Raw genomic sequence first — 10,270 nt, 5'->3', positions numbered from 1 at the left:
ATTTGTCATTCTAAACTTCTATGCTTGGAAGTTGTTCTTGTCAAGCTTTTCAGTGACAATCTGTGAAAGAGAATCATCAGACGCCATTATAGAACACTATAAAAAATTCTGTCACTACAAAGAACACAGCTTCAGCCTCCCAAGGGCAAATCTGCAAAACTGATAAAAGTGGTATTTGACCACACAGTCACTTCCTAGTGACGATTTGCATCAACAGGCAACAAGGATGATTCTGTAACTTCCAATGTCTCTACGCACAGGCATACGATGCAATTTCTATAGTAACTTTTCACGGACCTGTAGAACAGTGGTCGCACAGCATAAAATTGGGCCTTTTCCTGAGTACGTGCAGAAAACTTCTGCCTCCAACGGCCTCAAATAAAAAAAACAGAGCAACCGAGGGCTAAAGCTTCATCCCGCAGCATATACTGCCCTCTTGCTACACCGTGAAGGGCGTCTCAATCTGAGACAATGCACTCTTGCACTTTCCGGCTGTGCTACCCTACAGAGACTTGCTCCCAAAATAGAAAAATGAAAGCAACACTGGTCCTCTTACCAGAACACCGCGAACTTGGCTTGCTTTCTTGAGCTCCTTACCACGAACAAGGCTCTGATACCATGTCAAGATTGTGGGAGAGAAGGAAGGAGTCTCACTTGTAGCTTTCTTGCTTGCACAATGGGGGAATACACACAAAGGTGGAGGTTGAAAACAGTTTTCCTCTTCTTAGTTGTGTAAGCCAAAAAGAACTCAAGTACATAGAAATAGAAGAACCCTATTTTTGGGTCTCAAACCAAACTAAACTAACTAAGGTGGCATACTAACTGAGCCACGAACTAGAGTAGATAAGGATAGCTGTTATCTAGCTATTATTCATGGGCGGTGTACCAACCGCATCTGCCACTGACAAGTCGGTGACATAAATGCACAACGGTCACCCTGGCATATCACGAGTGGAGCTCGATATCTCAACAAGGCTCAACAACATAGCTGGAGCTGAAAGCTAACATCACACATCATGAATACAAGGCCTCCCAAGGCCATTTGGGGGGATTGGGAAAGAGAAGCCAAGGAGCTAGGCAAACTAGGTATGAAGAAACAACTACCTAAGCTCTATTAATGTCAAGCGTTTCCTTGAAGCTGCTCGCAACCTACAAGCTCTTCTCAAGCTCATATGCTTCCACAAGCTCCAAAATAGTGGGAAAAGACCCTACCAACATGTAGCCAACAAACCATACTCTACACAACATAAAAGATTTCTCAAACCACTTCATAAACTATTTGAAGTTTACCACCTAGTATTGAGACAGGAAATATATGCTCTAAATTTTCAAACACGATTCAATGCATGATTGGAGCAAACAAACTCACTAAAAAAATTCATTAGACCACCCCTAAGCAGGAAAGTACCTGGCAATCCCAACCTAGTTACAAATTTTCTTCATTTGCAATTGCAAGCTAAATGTCTTCTCTCTTCCTTCAAGTAGTTGTGATTTGCCTTCATAAATGGAGCCAATGACCTCTTTCTTTACCTCTTTCAAGTAGACCAACAAGACCACCACTTTTGATGCATGTAGACATTTGACTATAAAACTTGTACTTGTAAGAATCAACTCAATTTTGTGTCTCTTTAAATTTGATCCACTGCTAAAAAACCATGTTGAAGAAAAGGACAAGAAAATTTCTTAAAACTCTCACCTGAGCATCTGTGGTTACTTCCTTTGTGTCATGATCCTTTGGCATTTCATATTTGATCATCTTAAGGTAGCATCCCATAGACATCTTGCAAGCTAGAAACCAAAATTGACCAATAATTAGTACGTGTGCTTAAACATTACTGATGATTCCTCTAATGAAAGCCATGCCATGGTGCTTGATGTTGCTTGATGTAGCATTGTACCTTGAACTCATACTGTCAAAAGCCTACCTACATACGTTTAATGCATGTGCTAAAGTCATTATAGGTCATCTCTGGTTTTGACCCTTCATGTTGATAGTCAATAGAAGAGTATGATCTAGTCTCCACCAAACGGTCTTGTTCTTGGGCATGATAGCACCATTGTTCTGTGCATCAATGATGCTATCACATAATTTGAGGTTGTGTTTATCTCATCTAATGAAGACCAAGAATATTTTGACAACTACTTCAATGACATGCCATGGCTTGCTGTGCCATACAGTGATTCGAAAACAAAAAAAGTACTTAGTCAATGGTTTGAAGGAAGACATACCTTATTCTTATTAATTTGCTTTCATTCATTGGTCAAATACTCCACCTCAAATCTAACGTGCTTCTGATGGGAAGGGAAAGAACTTTTAGAATTGACAATTAGAGAAGTAGCTCTATCTGAAATCTATTCTATATCAACATAGTTCAACTAATCCTACAAATCAAATGATGTAAAGAGGTGCTTGGATTTTAGTAGCTGTATATCCAACATGCATATGCTCTTATTGATTATTGTTCCCATCCATGAGAGAAATTCAAGTTCTAGACCTTACAGTCCAATAAAAAGATGTGTCAAAAGCAGGATAAGCTTCCTCCTTTCCCTATCATATCTTTTTTTAATGTTTTGTATAACAACCCTCAACCCATAGCCCAGAAAGCTTTTTACTAAAAGAACAAGAAACCTCCATTCCACTTACCTTGGAGCCTTCAGATTTGTTGAGTTATCAACTTGAACATGTCTAGCAACAGAAGATAGCAAATTGAAGTTATCCTACAAATTATGTAGATCATCATCACCAATCATGCCTCTTGATCCACCCATGTTGTTGAGCTGCAGCACATGCTCTTGACCAATGCTACATGGGCTTGATCCGCTAAGTAGCATGGATGTCCATGGCCAATTTAAGGATATGCTAATCATACCACCTGACCTTGAAATATCAACTTGATTCATGATATGGCCAGGTTGATCAGATGGATCGGAATCCTTTGCAGTCATGTTGGCCTTAATCTCGAGGAGATTGTTGCTGTTCAGGATATCTTGACCAAATTCGCCATGATTATCACATGAAGTGACCAAATTCTTCATGATCTCTCTATTCCTGCAGCCCACAAATCAAATGTCAAGATGGAATATAGTCAATCACAAGAATTTTTTTTGACATAATTTTCTCATGTGGAAAAGGGAATTGTTTTCCCTTGGTTTCCCCTAGCAGTGTTCAATAACATGAGCTTTTGCTTGGAAGCCACCGCATATCTAGCTAGTTGCCACTAGTTGCCATCAAGGGTAAGGGGCTCCTGGCCCCCACCCTGGGCTGGTAGCCAAAGACGCTCCTCTCTCAGCTAACCATCACAACTTGCTCCAGGGGCTGCTGCTGCCTATTCATTGCCCTCCACCTATTGATGAGAGTCTACATGTGGTTCTATCTACTAGTTTTTCTCCTAATTCATCATCCTCACCTCAGCTATTACTATTTGAGATCTTTCAAGTCAGCTACAACCAACATGACCTTTCGAGCTGCTGCATTTCCACTCCAGGCCTGCTGACCACTTATTGCCAACTGCCATGTAGCATCTCAATTGATGTAGCATCTCAATTGCTGCATTTCAGATCTGCCTTGCTTCATCTGCAAATTACATCATTTCATGATCTGTGTTTTGTTGTTTCAGTACTTCATCATCAGTCTCGTAGCATAGCTTTACAATGTGCAGATGTTGTTGTATCAGTATTATTTCCTGTTCATTGAAGCTAGATTTGTGTTTTGTTTCCCTCATAATCTTCTATGAGTCCTTCTCTCTGTGTTCCTTTCATTGCTTCCATACTACACACTCACACAAAGAACTCTTTCCCACAAGATCACTTTTCTTCATTTTAGGATGCCTCCCTAACAATGCAATCTCCTTCAATCTTTTCATTATTTCTATATCTAACTCCATGAGTCATCTAAAATACAAAAAACAATATGTCTTTGCTGTGATCTTGGCAGAGTTACACTTCCTCTCATGATTTAAAGAGCATCTGATATTATTGAGATGCTATTTGTAAATCCTTTAAGCAACAAGTGGCCAATAAGCCTAATTTAAAGTCTTTAAAAGGGATCCATTTCTTGCTAATGTGCAACAAGTGCAGCATTGTACCTTGAACTACAATGGTTTTAAAAAACTAGTCAACTCTTTCAAAGATGTCTTCTTTTTAGCTTGAGCAGAATCAAGTTTCATTTGCCAACTGTAGAGTTCTTTACCTGAGGTGCTCCATCACACCATTCAATAATCCCATGAGCAATCACATTTCCCTACATGCAGAAAAATCAGACGATTAGCAACATCCTAATAGTGATAAGACATGTACAATTTATTGATCTAACCTATGCTTAAAAGCCACAGACCCAGATGGAAATAACATGAAGTATAGCAAGGGCAGCATTGTATGATTCCGCTAACCTACATGGGAGAGGCAAACTATATTGTACCCATCCTGAAGCTCTGGAAGGGCCTTGACCTGCACAGCAACAACGGTTGTCAGATGTGTTTCAATCTTTCACCCAACCTTCATGATGAGCACAACTTGCACCTTACCCCCTCATAAGAAATTGCAACCTACACACAACCAAAAATAATAATCAATCATCTTCAAGTAGACTACAGATGGAGGTTTGGATTACCTTACAACAAAAGCTTTCTTATGTCGTAAGAGGAGTGAGCTAGGAGTCTCTAGTGCCATCTCCGATTTCCCTGTAGTCAACAACCATGGGTCAAGGCCATTAAAAGCAGAACTGTGAATGCAAAAATAAAAAACCTAAGTTTTGTTTGCTAACAGGGAGATGGCTTCCTGTCCAGAGTGATTACTCGGAAATTCGGTGAACCATGTCATCGCCTCGTTCTTGCATTGGTCCCCAAGTTTTGTAGTTTGCATCAAATCCATAAGTGTTGTGTACTGGCGATGAGGTTTGCTTCGATCATTGGGAGCATTTGCACCATCAGATCAATTGAGCGTTGACCAAAAAAGAAAATTAAACCACTTCTTTGCTTTCGTTATCAGGGTAATCACAATGGTCAATTAAAAACCATATTAAGATGGGTTAAATTATTGTCATATAATTGTCAAAATTGTTGCATTCGAAGCTGATCACTGTTGGAAATCGATGCCTGAACCCAACTGCACTTAGATAGGTATATGGTCCTCGTAGAAGCTCATGATGTTATCGTAATTCACAATGTAGGAATTTATCCAAAACTTTTTGTGATACAAGAGTGTGCAAACTATTAGTTATCTTGAGCATATGAGACTGATTATGACTTCAAGAAATTGAACTAGGGTCACGTATCAGTTCTCAGCAACAACGTAGTGCGCACACTAATGAATGGTACCTTCAGAGGTTCAGAATGTCAAGCTGGCATGCTTAGTAGATATGGCTTCTACCTATAGAGGTTGATGTACAATTTAATGGAGATGCAACCCAGTATAAGAGAGAGAGAGATGTTGATAAGCTAGCGGCCTCGAGTCCGTATGATGAATTAATCTGAATTGTATCCATCTCTTCCATCCCAGACATGGCTGGTCGTAATATGGGTAATTTGAATCACAGTTCACAGCTCTTGATGATCATTTAGGGCTTGATCACGAAATGATCAACACCATCGCGTTATGGGGGACCAGGAACAAACATGTAGTTGGAGTTTTATTAGTCTCTGCTGAGGCTTTATCCAAATTGTGCCTGGTTGCGCGGGGAAATTTGTACCTGGCTGCATGGGCAAGGTATTGTCTGATTCATAAATCTCTCGTCCCCAACGGACTTGAGCCTCATCCCAACTGGATGGCAACAGGTCATACCATGGCTAATTTGAACAATCCACAGGCCTTAATCAAGGACTTGATCACCATGTCTCAGACTGTAGCATCCTTCGGACCAGTTACTGTGCACCATCGGCGCAATACATCAATGATGGTGAGAAGGATTAAACTGCTCACCATGCTTTTTGAAGAATTAAGCATTTCCCAGGCTCCCCTGCCTCCATCAGCTTTGATTTGCCTTAAACAGCTCAGCTTCACCATTAGAACAGCTGAACTCTTACTCAAAGATTGCTTGGAGCGCAGCAGCATGTGGCAGATAGTCTACAGTGAAGCCATTGTTCATCAGTTCAAGAGAATTGCTGAAGCTATGGATTAGGCCTTGGATGTCTTTCCCTTACAGCTCATGGACATACCCGAAGAGCTTCACGAGCAAATAGAATTGGTTCATGTACAGTTGAAGAGAACGAAAATTATCAAGGAGGCAGCTGACGAGAGAGTTTGTTCAGCGCTGCTGTCTGCAATTCATGACATGGAAAGGAAAGCTGATTGCAATGCAGGTAAAATGCAATGGATTCTCGAGGCTATGGAGTTATATCACACCAGATCTTGCCATAAAGAGATCAGGTTATTGGAACAAGAGATACATAACCAAGCATACACGGGTAAACTTGCTACTTTATCAACCATCAGCAAGCTGATCACATTCTTGCGGTATGCCACATGTGTCATCTATGGCCAAGGTAGCCCTAAAAACTGCTACTTAGCTGCCCTTAATCCACACCTAGATAAAATTGCCAATCAAGCTTCTGTAGCCAACATTAGTGATGATGACTTAAATTCAAGGGATTTAATTCTACCTGATGAATTTAGATGCCCCCAGTCTCTCTTGAACTGATGACTGATCCTATGGTGGTGGCAATTGGCCATACATATGATCGATGCTCAATAACAAGGTGGATCAAATCAGGCCACTCAACATGCTCCAAAAGTGAGCAAAAACTCCTTCATGTCAGCTTGATTCCTAATTATGCATTAAGAAGTTTGATTAGCCAATGGTGTGCACAAAAGAGTCTCTCTCTTGGCAATGAATGTGGTAACAAAATAAATTTGAACTGCCAAGAAACAGATCATAGCAATGTAACAATGACTCATTCAGCTCTAGAAGATGCCAGGACGACTGCTTCTTTTCTTGTGAGAAAATTAGCTACAAGATCACCTGAAATACAAAGGCAGGTAGCCTATGAAATAAGGTTGCTGGCAAAGAGTAGTGAGCACAACAGGATATGTATAGCAGAGGTGGGTGCTATACCCTTTCTTGTTTCTCTTCTGTCCTCCAAAGACCCCCAAACCCAAGAGAATGTGATGAGTGCCTTGCTCAATGTATCCATTTATGATCACAACAAGGCCTTGATTATGGCTGCAGACATCTACTTCATGTGCATTGTCGCATGTAGTAGCAGAGCCCCTACCCCATTGTTAGCCCTTGATTATGCACAGTCTGAATGAGTACCCACGTTGTTGCGAAAATCGAAAGAGAACTCTATTCTCTCTTTCCTTCTTTTAATGTGAAGGTTCGATCACAAAGTATTTTGAGGTTCATGGAAAAATATGATATTGGGCTTCAAAAAGCCTTCCCACAAGCTTGAAAATTTTGTCTTTCTAAGGAGCTTGTACCTCCACTTTGAAGACATGCTCTCTCCTCCTCATCTTTCTACATGTTGCAGGCACTTCTCTTACAGTCTATCTAGATAGTAGATCATATTTGAGCATTCTTATTGGCGCAAATGGTGCTAATGTTAATGCCCTGATGACATTCCATAGGTTTCGTCCAATACACCTTTGTCCCCAAACAATGCCATCTTCATCATAACCTCTACATTAAGGCCTACAATTGTAATCCACACTGTCACGTTCTTTTAGACAAAGCCTGCTTGCAAGGAAATGCCAAAGAACATGGAGAATTGACTCCCAAGATTGATGGCACATGACACACCATGCATGGATTTTTATAAACTTATTGAGCCTCTCCTTCATGTTTAGCTTCTGCATATACACCTTACATAGAGGGGTGTTCAATTTGTTTATGGAGTACTAGACCACACTTTTCTAGTGCATTTCTGCCATATCTTCCAATGTTCCCTAAGGAAGATGGATCTCCACTCCATCTACTGCTGCTTGAGGAACACATCATTCTTCCTGAATTCCAAATGTTTCTTATGCTTAGCTTGAATCACCTTTTTACCTCTAGCTATGACTTCCCCTTGAATTCGTCTTCGTATGAGTTTAAAATTTCTAACCATCTTCTCAGACCTTTCTTCTCCATGGCTTTGGAATTCTCTATCATCTTTTTTTGGGCCTACCCAATGCTCCTAATGATGATTTTTCCTTAGCATTTAAAATAAAGAAAATAGAGAATAAGGTATTTTGAATTTATTTTTTTGATCCTTTGTACCATTTGACTTCCTTTTCAAGTCTTATATTTCTTGAATATATCTTCTTTGAGTCAATATCAAGGTGCTCCTAATTTCCCATCAAGCAAAGTATGTTATAGATGCATGAGGGATGCATGAGGAATACACTCCCAAGTTGAGTCTAATATGCTTCTTGATATGAGAGTCTAGGGCATAGCTACTACTTAAGATGGATGCCTATTGAAACCCAAAACAACTTACTTGTACCAAGCTTCTCAAGAGGATTACCACACAACCTACTTGTACCAAGCTTCTCAAGAGGATAGGTTGAGGAGTGTACTAGATAGCCTGCATGAACCAAGCTCAAAGGACTATGCCAGGGGACTATGTTCAGAGGACAATGTGGTGAACAATGCATTACATGAATTTATGCAATGGGGCTAAGTCTCTTCCTAGTGATCTAGAATTGTACACATGCTTTAGTCATTTACTAGAATTTCTTCAAGCTATTTTGATAGAAAAAGATATAGATAATTGCATGTTAGGCTTTAGATTTGCAAGCATTAATCACTACATAAAGAGCGTCATTAAATTTTTTAAGTTGTTATCTTTAAGATAACACACAAATTCAGGTGTATCCACCTATAGGTGGTCTGGATCAACTCAAGCTGGCATTGACCATCCCTCTCTAATTGTTGGCCATTGCCCTAGTTACAATGCAGGAAACAAGAGTCCTACTTCACTTCTAGTATCTTATATGATAATCTAGGCTATGGATCTTCAATCTTCATTAATCTCATTGGATTCATGATGCCAAAATTAGGCCTTTCCTGTGCATGTATTTTTGGTCACTGTTGCATGTCACTTGGCTCACAGCATACATAATGTACAAGATAATCAAATGAATTCCTCCATCATATGCTCAGTAATTAAGTCCCCAACCCAAACACATGCATGTTACTTGGCCTATGATAGATATGAACAATTGTAAAGGAGTGTTATAAACTTACTAGCATATATAGCCCCCAACCCAAACACATGCATGCTCTCTTGATAAAGGGCATGCCTAAGCACAAGTTGTTGACATTGGCACCTTTAAATCTCAACAAGTAACCTAACGATCCATTGTCGGTATGTTCTTATAAAAGTGTAGTTAACTCATCAATATTCAAGGACTCAAATAATATTCCTAATTATTATCCCGAACATATCTCTTTTAATTTTTTGCATAACATTGATGGCACTCCATCTTTTAATCTTTCCCTATTATTCATTTCAAGCTTTAAGTTTTTCCAACCTCACTTATGATTTGAAAAGTTGTGTGAAAGTAATTCACTCAATTCTTATGCAAGAGTTAGAGGCTATGGGGGAACCAATACAAGTCACAAACTCGGGCCCCCTTACTCCAATGGAGAGGACTAAATGGGCACTTAGGTAACTTCCAAGTTAGCCCATAAAAACAACTTTACAAAGCAGATGCAAAAACATTCAACTTAATGACTATCACTAAAAGAGTATTAAGAACTTCCAAGTTATGGAGTTTTTTATTTGTTGAGTGCTTTGCAATTTACCATGTTTTTTTACTGTGTAGATAAGAACTTAAGACCTTATCATATTACTCCAAGCATCCTTCAATTATGGGTTGAATCCTTCCCTTTCTAGAGAGGAGGTGCTGAACCTAAATAGAGACTGGCTTCCATTTCTTTCTCCAACTAAACCAATCCTTCTTAGATGGACTTCCTAGGAACCTCACATTCTGAGAGATCATAGAGAGCCAACTAATTAACATTGTATCTTTGTTTGAGCCTCCATAATCCTGAATAGAAAAATAGTCTTGTCAACGAAACATTTGCAGGCAATCTTTTAAAGGGAAAGCTTTTCTTTCTCACCTCCATTAGATGCCGAAGACTTTGGTGGTTGAATTTCTTTGTTTCCATGTTGCTTTAACTTTGACATCTCTAGGATTTGGGTTCCTCCTTTTGAGGGTTTTTTGTTTTCTTGGATTTACCCTTCTCAATCTATGAGCTTTTTAATTTTTACTTACTTTGTGACTATGTTGCATGAAGTTCTTCCTTATCTTTACTCTTTTCTCCTTGGGCGCTTCTTAGCTCCATTCCTTT

At 39.6% G+C, this 10,270-nt stretch overlaps 1 pseudogene; it reads left to right on the top strand.

Annotated features, from left to right (window-relative positions):
* Nucleotides 1-5,572: 5,572 nt before the first annotated feature.
* LOC148009765 (U-box domain-containing protein 1-like) lies at nt 5,573-7,245 on the top strand (annotated as a pseudogene).
* The last annotated feature ends 3,025 nt before the right edge of the window (nt 7,246-10,270 follow it).

This window comes from Lygodium microphyllum, chromosome 30 (assembly GCF_053477565.2).
Source record: "Lygodium microphyllum isolate KBCC chromosome 30, Lygodium_microphyllum_v1.1.10, whole genome shotgun sequence".
Classification (NCBI taxonomy): domain Eukaryota; kingdom Viridiplantae; phylum Streptophyta; class Polypodiopsida; order Schizaeales; family Lygodiaceae; genus Lygodium; species Lygodium microphyllum.
The sequence above is the reverse complement of the archived record's forward strand: the minus strand, read 5'-3'. Positions and strand labels throughout refer to the sequence as shown.